The sequence below is a fragment of the Sus scrofa genome, chromosome 1, assembly GCF_054392235.1.
Source record: "Sus scrofa isolate SSC_HxYL_T2T_F1_AM1 chromosome 1, Sscrofa_HxYL_maternal_Yorkshire_Landrace_v2.0, whole genome shotgun sequence".
In the NCBI taxonomy this organism is placed as follows: Eukaryota; Metazoa; Chordata; class Mammalia; order Artiodactyla; family Suidae; genus Sus; species Sus scrofa.
In genome coordinates this window covers 32,072,171-32,086,527 of record NC_139383.1, presented here as the reverse complement: position 1 = coordinate 32,086,527, position 14,357 = coordinate 32,072,171, and the positions used below count along the sequence as shown (strand labels likewise).

The 14,357-nt window shown below is 39.0% G+C and overlaps 1 long non-coding RNA gene across 1 annotated transcript in view; it reads left to right on the top strand.

Annotated features, from left to right (window-relative positions):
- LOC106508846 (uncharacterized) overlaps nucleotides 1-14,357 on the top strand; it is a 148,960-nt gene that overhangs the window by 114,149 nt on the left and 20,454 nt on the right. Inside the window, exons 5-7 of the long non-coding RNA XR_001305923.3 lie at nucleotides 699-785; nucleotides 5,695-5,857; nucleotides 9,824-9,916. This is a non-coding gene — a long non-coding RNA (uncharacterized LOC106508846). The remainder of the gene's footprint in view (nucleotides 1-698; nucleotides 786-5,694; nucleotides 5,858-9,823; nucleotides 9,917-14,357) is intronic.

Sequence of the window (14,357 nt, the reverse complement as noted above, 5' to 3'; positions counted from 1 at the left end):
TATGTTGGGTTCTTAACCCCCGAGCCACAAAGGGAACTCCTCCATTATTTTAAGCCATCCAATTTGTGGTACTTTGTTATGGCAGCCCTGCAAAACTATTACAAAACTGATATATTTTTATTTCCTGTTATATGCCATGGAAAAAAATACCGGAAAGGAAATATTTAGGCTCTTGATAGAAAAGAGACTTTTTACTCCTTAGTGTTCTTTCTGGAATTTGACTTGAAATGATTTATTCTAGGATTCTCTTTCTCAAGGATTACCAGTAGTGTGTTTTATATCTTTGGCTAAAACACAATTAAAAATGATAATCTTTCCATTGAGACTGGAAAAATTTTTACCATTAGGACTCTATTCTTTCTACTGCCTGGACCACGGGCTATATTGACTCAGTGGCGATTTTTCCAATCTGTGCCCTCCTGCTCCACCAAATGTCACCTCCACAGCTCTCCCTATGATCAGGAGCTGGAGTGGTGCCTCGAGGCCAGTCTCTTCCTTGCATTCCAACTTCGTCCAATGTGGAATTGATTTTCCTTTAAGAAACCTTAGCTTTTTTTTTTTCTAATAAAGTATAGTTGACTTGTAATGTTTCAAGTGTATAGGAAAGTGATTTAGTCTCATATATACATATATAAGATTCTCTTCCATTGTAGGTTATTATAAGATATTAAATATAGTTCCTTCTGCTTATACAATAGGTCCTTGTTGGTTATCTATTTTATGGATGGAATTCATGGCAAGAACCATGAAGTGTCTGAGACCTTACCCTATTTACGAGCAAACAGGTAATCATGGATGATGGCAAAAGACAGGAGACTCTGGGGTCAGAGACAAAGATATGACCAATCATAGCAAAAGCAGTAAACTTTCACGTTCATTTGAATCAGAGTCCCATGGCCCCCAAGTCTCTTGGAGACACTGCAAATAGCCCTCGATGAATGCCTATAGACACACTGAGTTGGATTACAGAACACTGATCTTGGGGAATCTTTCACTTTTAGAGTGAGATTACTCCTTGTCTTGGGGAGATGTGCCTCATCCCTCAAGATTGCTTCCTGCTGATGGACTGGTAAATAGCATCAGGGCCCTGCACTTTTGGCATACCAAGCAAGGCTGTGCAGGACCACTCAGAGCCCAGGGCAATATAGCTTCTCCCAAAGGGGCAGAAGGTAGAAAAAACTACAGATGGCGTGAGATGTGGCCTGTTACCTGTTCCTGTACAATCCATGAGCTAAGGATGGGTTTTGCATTTGAACTCTGAATAAGAAAATGTTTATACCTCACAAAAGAGAATGCTATTCTTTTCCTTCATAGATGTATATTACAAAAAATTTACTCAATTATTGTTAAAGTACCTGGACTTTCATCAGCAAAAAAACCTCTTTTTATATAAGTATCTATATAATATTGTTGTTTTGTCTCTTGGCCTGCAAACCCTAAAACTATCTGGCTCTTGATAGAAAAAATTTGCAGACTCCTGATCTAAAGTTCACAAAAGGTCCTGCTTATCTTCCATTTTTGTAACTGCTAATTTCACTGCTAAGCTTAGAAGAAATATATGACTAACCAAATTAGTTCAAGCATCTGCAGATTCTTTTTTAAAATATAATCTTTGAATAGGTAAACATGTATACTATTTAATTCAAATAAAAATTTAAAAGGCTTCTTATCAGCCTTCCTCCACTAGTGAGGTTGATCGTAAGTGTCCCATCACTAAAGCCAGGGTTTATCACTGAAAAACACCTTGGCTTTGTATTGAGTCTGATAATAAAGAAGATGAGCATGCTTGAATGAGAGAGATAGAATATTGCTTATCCAAATCATTTTTTACTTGTATCATTTCCTCTTCTTTTTCGGATCCAGCTTGCCCAGATTAACTTCATTTAGTCCTCAGACTCAGTACAAATGTCAAACTAGTTAAAGTTGGTGTTTCAGTTATGTATTGGAGCATAATAAACTACCCCAAACTTAGAGACTTAAAGCAATAACAGTGTATTATGTCTCGGATTCTATGGGTTGACCAGATTGTTCTCCTGCATTCTGCGGTGTCAGCTGGAATCCCAGGTTGGCTGAAGGACCCTAATGGCCTCAATCACATTGTGGGCTGTTAGTGCCAGGGGCCAGCCGGGAGCTCAGCTGGGACTATTGGCTGGGCCCTTGGCTTTTCTCTGACTGGGTCTCCCACATGGGCTGCCTGGGTTTGTTACTTCCTGGACATGGGGCTCTAAAAGAGAGCATTACAAACCTAGTCTAAGAAGTTATGCTCCAACCATTGAATACCATCGATCAAAATATATCAGAGAAATATATCCTGGTCATGTGAAATATTAACATTATGAGAAGCTGGGTGAAGGGTACACAGGAACCCACTCTATTATGTGTTCAACTTTTCTACAAACTAAAATTATTTAAAATAAAAAGTTGACCAAGAAGTAAGTCACAGGTTTAGCTCAGATTTAAAGGAAGGGGAAATAGACCCCATTTTTTGATGAAGGAATGACAAGGTTATATTACAAGAGAGCCAGTGAGATGGGAGGGGTTGTTGCAGCAACACTAGTGAGCTTCCAAACCCTGTTCAGGACATTTTAGTCAGAGAGAAAGAGAGAGAGTTTGTGTGTGTGTGTGTGTGTGTGTGTGTGTGTGTGTGTGTGTGTGTCTGATTTCTAATTCTTTCCCATCTCAACTTGACAATCTTCCTCTTTCTCTTTTGAACCAGATCTTAAGTACCTCTGTGGTCATATTGCCATTACTCCTCCTTGGATCATGTTTTCTGGGAATGATCCAAGAAAAAATAGGTTGTCTTAGGTAAAGTTAAGGAGCAGTCACTGACTTGACTCCTGTGATGTGCTGATTCCAAGCTTGAGAATCAGACACAGAAATCTATCACAGGCAAATTGTACATGAGCTATAGCAGAGAGTGTTTTTTCCTGGAAGACCTGAGTCTCTAGGTTGTAACCTCTGGAATCTAGATGAACCACTCATCCTCAGTATTGGCTTTGTGAGCTACTAAACCACCTTTAGATTTGAAAGCTTGGCTGTGATAATTTGGGAGTCATTTTTCAACACCTCAGAATTTCTTTACATTACATTTGGGAGTCTGCCTTGGTCTTTTCTGAAGTCTCAAATTCTGATTTCTGCTCCTTTAATTTCCTTTCCTACCATAGTATGGGAAAAGAGGATTTATGGCAGAAAAAGGAGAAACCTGGGATTATTTGGCACTGAAATTCTATCTACATCTTCACTGTTTAAGAAACCACCATATTCATCAATGAAATTGATCTGTGCTTTACCTTTTGTGCTGTCTATGTCGGATTTAGTATACTAGAATGCTAGTTTTCCAAAATGAACTGGAAAGACTTCAGTCTTTGCATGTTCAGCAAAAATTTAAATATCACAGGAGCCATCTGTTCTTTGAGTAGGGTAAATTTTTTAGAAACAGATCTTTGGTAAGTTTTTCAATTTTTTTCAGTGACTATTGAAACATTCAGATTTTCTATTTATCCTTGAGTCAATTAAAATATTTTTCTTCTAAAAAAATCAACACTCTCACCTAGACCTTCAAATTCATTGGCAAAAAGCTACACATGGTACCTTATTATGAACTTTCAAATGCATCCCCATCTGTGGTTTTACTGTCTTTCTCACTAAGTTGTACATTTTTTTGGTTTATCTCTTTTCCTCAATTAATCTTAGCTATTCTTTTTTAAAATTTTTTTTTGGAAGAAAAGGCTGTGATTTTATTTATTAATTCTACTTTGCTGTTTGCTTTCTAATTCATTAGCTTGGTTAATTTCTTCGGCTTTCTGAGGACTCTCTGTTTACTGATAAGGTCTGGGAACCAAGATAATTGAGTGGTAAATTTTCAGCGTGGGTATGAAAGTTGTCTAAACTGGTGGCGGGGCACATGGTGGAGAGGAAGGCTGTTGGATGTGATAGAGGCTTCTGAATGGTCAGTAAATGAAGTTGGGAGAGGAGGGACCACTTCATTTTAGTATGAGTGATATCTAGAGATAGTCCTTTTGAGTGATTTCCCTGCAGTGCAATGAATAATTTAAAGACGTTTAGAGGAAGTAGAGCATAAAGAACAGAAAGGAAATAAAATGAGCACATTTAATGGTGCTTAGGTAGATCTACCCTGCTCTGACTACTGTCAAGTTGTTTTATAGCCATCAAGAGCTTTATGATTTCCAGGGAAAAAATTACTCTGAAGGTTATACTTCTAAATTTGAATTTATGAAATATCTTGTTATTCAGCGACACTTTTTCTTCCATCCAGAGCTATGAACTCCCCACATCAAGATGTAGAATTGTCCCTTCTTGAAACAAAAGCATATTCGTAGTGAGCAGAAAGAGGTTTTTGTGTCACTGGGAAAGCAAATTATCTTTCTGCCATTTTCATAACTCAGGGAGAATAATTGAGATTGAATTCAGAATGGAGGACTCTGTCTCAGGCTTCAACACCTTATAGACTATTATAGAGAAGCAATTCCTTGGATTCTGATTCCTCTGAGATCAAATGGCTGTCTTGTTGAATTTGAATGCAGAGCATATAAAACTTTTCCCAGCATTTCGTGCAAACTGGATAATGAAGTGTTCATATACACTGCTTTTAGCCATGTCCAACAATTTAATTACATCCAACATCTTTAATTCCCTGGCCCCAAGAATCTGGACCCCACAAACCTCTTAAAGTGATATTGTTTGTATTAGTCTCTTCCATCCTACTATTACCTCCTATTGGGCCTCTAAACCTTCTCAGTGGCCTCAGTTTTTTTGCTCTGAACTCAACCATCTTTGAATTTTTTGCCCACCGTCACTTTCCCCTTACAACTAATCACTCACCATCAATTCTAGCTGCAATGCCTTTTTTTTTTTTTTTTTTTTTCTTTTTAGGGCCGCCCCCGCGGCACATGGAGGGTCCCAGGCTAGGGGTCGAATCTGAGCTACAGCTACCAGCCTACACCACAGCCACACAATGCAGGATCCAAGCCGAGTCTGAAACCTATACCAAAGCTCATGGCCCTGCAGGATCCTTAACCCACTGAGTGAGGCCAGGGATCGAACCTGCAACCTCATGGTTCCTAGTGGGATTCGTTTCTGCTGTGCCACAACGGGAACTCCTGCAATGCCTTTTAAATGTAGTTCAGACCCATTCTTGCTTTCAGAGTCAGAGGAACTAGGAGTCACCAAGCTCCTATCGTGTGTTAGACATCGTGGCAGACATTGCTGCCTAACGATGTTTATTCTCCCTTTTCCTTTAGTAAGAAAATCCTGATTTTTAAGCTGGATACATAATTGCTCAGCTAAAAGGAGATCTAATTAAAAGGGAGTGTGCTGGCCTTTCTTAATACCCTTTCTTTATCCAGCTGCCCAAGAGAGGGGTCAGTCACTGAACTGTAGCCTGCAGGCAAGAACAGTAGAAAATTGGGTGAGGGGTGTTATGATGGACTAAATTGTGTCCTCTAACCCCAGTTCATATGTTGAAGCCCTAACCCCCAATGTGACTGTATGTGGAGAGAGGGTCTTTAGGGAGATCATTAAGGTGAAATGAGGTCATAAATGTGGCATACTAATCTGTTGAGACTGGTTTCCTTATTTGAAGAGGAAGAGATTCCAGATATCTCTGTCTCCATCTCTGACTCTCTCTCCCTGTCTCTCCTCTCTCTGTCTCTCTCTCTGTGTGCACACAAAAAGGGCATGGAGGAAAAATAGTGAGAAGGGGGCTGTCTACAAGCCAGGAAGTGATGCCTCACCAGAAACCAAGCCTGATGTCACCTTGATCTTGGACTTCTAGCCTCCAGCACTGTGTTGTTTGTATCACCCAGGCTGTGGTATCTTGTTGTGGCAGCCCTAGCAGGTGAGTACATATGTATGGGGACTCTCTATACGATACTTGTAACTTTTCTGTAAATTGACAATTATTTTTAAATAAAAAGCTTATTAAAGAAAAAAAGAGTGAGAAGAAAGAAAAGAAAGAGAGGCAGAACACAAAAGAGTCAGAATGCAGAAACACAAAAGCAGGCTGTGTTGGAGAATGGCTCTCCTCCACCGCCTCCCTTTAGATCACCCCCTGCCATTTACAAATTCATTCCTTTCACTTTCCTGCTTTACCTCCCTGCCTTCTTCCTCGTGCTTCCATTTGAGTAGAAATCCTCTGCTTTTACAGTCCTGCTATCTTCCTCCCTGCTTACATCTGTATATTTAACTTTCTTGGATATAAGAATTAAGCAAAGTATGATATGTACTACAGGTACTGCCTGCAGCCGTGTTGTTTCATGATTATGATGTGATTCTTACAAAGCACAAGGCCACAGGCAACACATATCAAATGAATGGCATAGATGCTAAAGACACCTGGATTCCAGGAACCAAGGGAGTCTGGTAGGGCTCTGAACAGATTCTGATAATATTCTCTGTGGGTGTAATGATATAACAAATGAGGAAACTGAGGTTCAAAGAAAGCAAGTAACTTTCTAATGTTACCCCCTGCTATGATCTGAATGTTTGTGTCCCTTTAACATTTCGTGTGTTGATATCCCGACCCCAAGGTGAAGCTCATAGGAGGGGAGGCCTTTGGGAGGTAACAAGGTCATGAAGGTGGAGCCCTCCTGAATGGGATTAGTGCCCTTTCAAAGGCTCCAGAGAGATCCTTTGCCCATTATTCTGCCACATGAGGATACGATGAGAAATCTGCAATCTGGAAAAGACCCTCAGCCAACTCTGCTAGAACCTTGATCTTGGGTTTCTAGCCTCCCAAACTGTGAGCAATAAATGTTTCTTGTTTGTAAAGCCACCCAGTCTGCAGCCTAATTGGACTAATCCATCCCCTTACCAATCCCAGTATGTCTGCTTTAGTAGAGAATCCTAGCTAGCTATTTAGTCCCAAACCTAGAAGTGCCTGGCCCACAGAGGCACTGATTAAATGCCTGTTGAGTGAATGACTCAGTCCTCTTTGATTATTACATTGGAGTTCAAAGGGCACAGGCTTAAATTTAAATCCCTGGCTACTTTGCTATATTATCATCATCCTCGAATGATGGTTGTTAGGACCTTTGCCTAAGAAAAGAATAATTGAATATTTCTCCAAATATTCTCCTTTTATGCTCTGACACTGTCTTTGTGCTTAACAACCCCACATACCGTCACCATGACAACCCACTGTCCTTAGTCCCATTCAGACCATTAGACATACTTTATAAATAGAATATTCAGTTTCATTCTACCCAATTTTGCCTTAACTTTTTTTGTGTGATAAAGCTGGAGATACTAAACAAAGCATTAAGTTTTTGCTTTAAGATTCAGAACATGGTGATTTCCTGAGCTTTTAATTTAGTAGTTCAAACAGGTCATGTGAGACTTGTCATGAGCATTTAACATTTAGAAAATATTAATTTTGTTCCCATAACAAGTAGCAAGAATCTTCCATCTGGGTAGGTGTAAAATTAGGTGACAGAAACACGAAGATACGCAAAAGTGCCTTTCTTTCCCCGGGGAACCTAACAACACAATACCTCATGTATTTATGTATATGATGCATGAATCTGTAAATTTAAAATTCGACATAATATGGTCAGAGAGTGTTCCTCTCATTTCTTCTAACACAAACACAACCAATTATTGATGTCTTACATTTGCAGTTTATTTTTGATTTTACTCTGAGAGTCTCAACACTGAATGAAGGGTTTGAATCTTAACACTGAAGGGTTTATAACTAGTCACATGACAAGAAAGCCAAATTAGGGGAAAAAGAGACTGCATATTAATTCCAATCAGTGGGTTGTCTTCCTGTTTTATTTCAAAATACATCTGGTAAAGAAGCATTTTCCTTTACCTCAGGTAATAAAATGTGCTCAAGGAATCTTTTTGAAAAATAACAGAATCCCACCTTATTTAATTATATTTTATATCCAATCATAAGATTATCTTTCAGATTTTTCTAGGGATGGGAAAATTGTGCAGAACTAACTAGGATTGGTAGTAACAATGATAATGCCAGTTTATTATATGCCTTAGGCATGGGGATCTGCCTATTTACATCATTATCTCACTCAGACAATCTTTATGAAAACCTAGTGAAGGATGTACTAACACCGGCCCCAAGGAGGAATCTGGGGATTAAAGAGATTAAGTCGTCTGTTGAGCTCCTAAATAATGGAGGTGAAGGGGAGGAAGTTTTGGATCTTGTTGGTACTCAACTTCATTAGCAAAAGGTTGACCTTCATTTGTTCTTTTTTTTGGCATGTGGAGGTTCCCAGGCTAGGGGTTGAATTGGAGCTACAGCTGCTGGCCTACACCACAGCCACAGCAACGTGGGATCTGAGCTACATCTGCAACCTACACCACAGCTTGCAGCAACGCCAGGTTCTTAACCCAATGCTTGAGGCCAGGGATTGAATTCATATTCTCACAGGCCCTATGTCAGGTTCTTAACCTGTGGAGCCACAATTCTCACCTCCATTTGTTCTCAAGGTAACTGTCACATTGACCATTTGCAGCAGAATTTTTTTACTACGAGCAAATATTCTATTAAGCCAAGACATTTCTAGCCCTTGGCCATACACCTTGGGTTATTGATGTCTCTCCTGTTATGAATAAAACCTACTTCTTGTCACCCTGTAATATCAAGGTATCTCCAGCTAGACTCTGGAATCCAGAACACTATCCCTGAGGTCACTGCGATGCTGATGTTTTCTTGTAGATCTTCCTCCTCTTCTCCAGGAGCTCTGTTCTGCATCCCTGACTCACAGCACATTCTAATGGATCCAAGAGGCAGTGATACAATGTACCTTAGTTAATAAGCCCATTAGCAGTCATCACCATTGTGGGTGGAAGAGAAAACAACTCTCAGTTTGGGGTGAAATAAAAATACACACAGTACACCAAAGCATCGGAAAGGGTTGGGAGTACAACCAGGAAAGTCACAGTTATTCCCTTAGGGACTCCATGCTGTAAAAAAGCTCATTAAAATATTTTATTCCCATCTTTCCATGACTGAGAAGCATTTCTTAGTGTTAAAAACAGAAGAAGAAGGAAAAAAAAAAACCTACTGAAACTAAAACCTAAAAGGTAATGGAAAGAATTAGTTTTCACCCAGAGGCCTCTAAAAGGTCCAAGAAGAAAAAAATCAGAGTTGTTAAAAAAAGAAAGATAAAGCAGAGCTCTTTAGGATTTCAGAGTTAATGGGTAGACCTCCAGAGTGCTGGCCACTTGAAAACCACTGAGATGAACATCCAAAAGACTTCACTAGGGAGCAGCCTAATTACTCAAATCTACAGTGACTGAGGGGAAAAGAGGTTGCTCTTCAAGATTCTTATCTTCCAGGGGTGATTAAAATATGGCCCTAATTCCAGGATGCATGGTTGGATGGCATGGACCAGGGTTTCTCAGTCTCAGCACCACAGACACCTGGGCCAGGTGATTCTTTGTTGTGGGAGCTGTCTTGTTCACAGTGGGATGTTTACCAGCATCCCTGACTTCTGCCCACTAGATGCCGGCAACATACCCCTCCCTCAGTCATGACAATCAAAAATATCCCTAGACATTGCCAAGTACTCCATATGGAGCAAAATCACTCTAATCAAAAACCAATGGCTTAGACACTCCTTTTTCAAGCTCCCATTATGTTTCATGACCCAGCAGACCTTCCTTTAGGAAACTCAAATACATCAGGTCAGGCCAGGGGTATGGACGTCTGCACTCCTTCAGAGGACCTTGAATCCCAGCTCTTTCACTTACTAGCTGCATGGCCTTGGTCAAGTTACAAAATAATAAAAGATCAGTAGTTATTATTTATTAAGTGTTTATGCATTCACTTTTTATCCAGAACGTACTGAAGGAGCCAGGAAACATCAGGTCTTAAAGATCATGGAACTAAAAGCCTAGTGATGAGATGGAAGTTAATCAAATTACTGCTCAGGTAAGTGCTTAATTACCCAGTCAGATGAGTGCTTTGAAGTAAAGTACACAGCATTAGCATGTAAATAGGTCCTGTGGTTGGAGAAAGATTCAGGGTTCTGAAAGATCGGTATGGTTGAGCCACAGAAAGCAGGTTTGCTGGAGGCCAGCCATTCTGCTAGGCACTTTCCTTGTAGGATGGCAGGGAGTGGATTCTTGCCACAAGATAAAGGTACTGTGGTTAATACCCCTATTTTTAAAAACTGCTATATTTAAAAGTTACATTTTCTGTCTAATGCAGTTGATTTTTGTATATTGCTCTTCTATCCAACAGTCTTGCTGAAGGCTCTGCTTAGATCTTATAAATTGTCTGCAGATTTTTTTGTGTTTTCTATGTAGACAAGCATAATGTTTATACTCATATTGCTAAGACTCAAATTTATCACATGAGGCTCTGTGATGTTGTCACCAGGCTACTGTCACATGATTTGAGAGCAGGGAAACTGGGGTTCAAGACCACATCTGTTGTACTTCACAGACTGTGTTCTTTCTCCATTCAATTGTGCTACCTCTTCATTATCCCATCTTTTAGTATTTTGTTTGAAGTTTGATTGATTTAATTTTAATAATGAAGTATTTCATACATATCACAAAGATACAGAGAAGAATGGAATAAATACCCATCTATTATCGTTCAGCTTGAGAAATCCCAAGTTACCAATGGAATTGGAGCCCCGACTGGGCTATTTTCTGATCTCGGTTCCCAATCCCAAACCATGTTCGCCAGAGGTAACTACCACCCTGAATCTAGTCTGTATCTTTCTCATGCATCTCATTGACCTTTCTTCCATATAAGAGCAGCTAACCTAAAAATATGTTGTGCAAGTTTTTAAGTTTTATAAAATGATATAAAATTATAGGTCTCTTTTAATAATTTGGTTTCGTATTTTCTTTTGAGGTATCTGTTTTCTTTTTCAGCGTATCCATGCTGACACCTGAAGCTTTAGTTCATTTTTTCATTGTTCTGGAGTGTTCAACATATAAATATGCTACAATTTATTTATTATTCCCCTATTGCCAAAGTGGATTATTTTAAAGTATTTTTACTATTATAAACAATGCTACCATAGTATTCTTGTACATATCGTCTTGTATACAAGCGTAGGAGTTTCTCTGGAGACCATATCTAGAAACTGCTAGACTGAGAGTATGTTTCTTCGATATTGTTAGGCATTGTCAAATTGCTCTTCAAAGTCATACCAGCATAGAAACCCTGAGTATGTGAGAGCTCTCCTTGTTCCATATCTTCTCCAGATTTAGGACCTGTCAGTTATATATGATTATGTATCTTCCAGTCTGTAGCCTGTTGTTTTACTCTATCTATTGTGACTATTATGCAATAGTCAATCCTAGTGTCATCAAATCTATCAGTCCTTTTATTTATGGTTTGTGCTTTTTGTGCCTTCTTTGACAAAACCACAGAAATGAATGGTTTATAGAGGTTCTTTACATATTTGGAAAAGCAGTGGTGTGTTAGCCATAGCTAATGGTTTCCTTTTAATTTCCTTGTCATGTCTTTCGTTATTAGTCTATTCTTTTTCATGTTGACTTGTCAGTTATACATGTTGCAATATCTTTTCCCAGTTCATAGCTTATTTTTTCACTTTGTTAATGTAGTATTTGTCAAGCAAACATCACTAATTTTGAGGCTGACAAATTTATCATCTTTTCCTTTATTGTATATACATTTAACATGTTATTAAAGAAAACTCTCCTTACTCAAAGCCATGAAGACTTTTTTTTTTTTTTTTTTGGTCTTTTTGCCATTTCTTGGGCTGCTCCCACGGCATATAGCAATTCCCAGGCTAGGGGTTGAATCGGAGCTGTAGCCGCCGGCCTACACCAGAGTCACAGCAATGCGGGATCTGAGCTACGTCTGCAACCTACACCACAGCTCATGGCAATGCCGGATCCTTAACCCACTGAGCAAGGCCAGGGACCGAACCCGCAACCTCATGGTTCCTGGTTGGATTCGTTAACCACTGAGCCACGACGGGAACTCCCATGAAGACATTTTTTAAGAAAATGTTTAAAGATATATTTTTCAATGTAAGTTTCTCATAAACCTAGAGATGACTTCTGTAATGTAATAATGTAATTACATAGGGATCCTATTTAGTATTTTCCTATATGGATAACCAATTGTTCTAGCATCCCTGAATCCCTCCTGAACCCTACCTCGGTCACAAAAACATTAACCAAATGTGTACAGATCTTCTTCTGAACTATGGCTTCTCGTCTATTTTTCTTTTCTTGTCACATCTGCATTGCTATAGTTTCATCATAAATCTTAATATCTAGTAGGTATGTATTGATCTTATCCAATATTATTTTTAATATGCCTTACCCTTTGTTTCTCCATGTAGATTTTAGGGTAAACTTTCAAGCTCTATCAAACCTTGCTGGCATTTTTTATTGGAATTATATTGATTTATAGATGAATCTGAATGAAGCATTATAATTTGATTACCTAAATATATACAACTCTCTACTTATTTTGGTCTTTAATATCGTCAGTAAAGTTCATAATTTTCTCTGAGTCATGCACATATTTTATAATGTTTATTTCTAGATTACTCATGTTTTGAAATTATGTTTTCTAAATGTTGCTAGCATGTAAAAATACAAAAGATTTTTATTTTGCTCTTATATCTAAAGGTCTTGCTGAACTTTCTGCTTTGAGTTCACAAGTTGCCTATTTTCTTTGATTTTCTGTGTAGACAACCATAATGACTATAATCATATGCCAGTACTCATATTTATCACATGAGGGTCTGTGATCTTGTCACCTAGCCAAGGTCACATGATTTTTTTTTTTTTTTTTTTGGTCTTTTTGCCAATTCTTGGGCTGCTCCTGCAGCATATGGAGGTTCCAGGGTCGGGGTTGAATGGGAGCCATAACCACCAGCCTACGCCAGAGCCACAGCAATGCAGGATCCAAGCCACATCTGCAACCTACACCACAGCTCCTGGCAACGCCGGATCCTTAACCCATTGAACAAGGCTAGGGACCGAACCCGCAACCTCATGGTTCCCAGTCGGATTCGTTAACCACTGCGCCATGACGGGAACTCCAGGTTCACATGATTTGAGAGCAGGGAAGCTGAAGTTCAAGCTTGTGTTGTACTTCAGATCTGTTGTACTTCACAGCTTGTGTTCCTCCACCACTCAGTTATGCTACCTCATCATTAGTGTTTTGCTTGACAGATTTTTTTGGGGGGTTTATTTTTTCAATTGTTACATATTTTATTTTGCAGACTTTTTCTTTTTGAATTGTTATATATTTTACATATATTTTTTCTTCCCGCAATTGCTAAGACTTCCAGCAGTAGCTTGGACTTGTATTAGAATACTAAATAGAAGCAATACAGTGGACATTCTTGATTTATTCTAGGTTTTAAAGGAATGTTTCTACATTTCTACCATCAGGCATGATATTTACTGTAGATTTTTAAATATATATTTAAATATATTTATATATTATATGTATATTCATATATAAATATATAAATTTCTTAATAGATTAATAAATTCCCAGAGTTCCCTGATGGGCTAGTGGGTTAAGGACCCCATGTTGCCACTACTATGGCATGGGTTCCAACCCTGGCCCAGGAACTTCTGCCTGCCACTGGTGAAACTAAGAAAAGTAATTCCTTCTGTACAGAGATGGCTCAAACATTTTTATCGTTAATGGAAACTAAAATTTTTCTAGTGCTTTTTTTCTGCATGTACTTAGATTTTTTTCTCTTCAGTCTATTACTGTGATGACTTCTACTATTGGAAATGGTGCAAATTGAGAAAATCTTTACTTTGCATAATTATGGTTAGGTGAGAAATAAATTAGATTGTGTCTATGAAGAATTGCCGGGGGGGGGGGGCACAAAATAAAGGCCACACCCATGTCTTCCCCTTTCCCCCACCAGACCCACTCTGTGCTCTGGCTTTGTGCCCTAGTCCTGTGTTAATAATTATGACTCCCTTTTTTCTGTTTCTGGCTAAGTTCAGCCAATGGAAAATAGTAGCAGGCTATTGGAGCAGTATGGGAGAAGAGTGAATGGGGTGTTTATTGTGCCAGCCATCTCTTCAGGCCACACCAGATTATCTGTATCTTTGCTCAAGATTTTGGTTGCTATCATGCAGCCCTCTATAGAACTGCCCCATCAGATTCTGCTAACAGTCCACCTCCCGCCTCTTTGAGCCCAGAGGTGATATAACTCTTCATGCCCACCTGCTCTTACCAAACTCTGAGTCCTACTCTCTTCACATTGGATTCCTTAATCTCTGCCCACATCTTTGTAAAATGTCCTTTTCCTTAACTATCTTCAGATGATTCAGTCTGAGTACCTTTGTTTCATCTTAGGAATCTGATGAATACAGAGACAAATAAATGCATTTTTTTATCC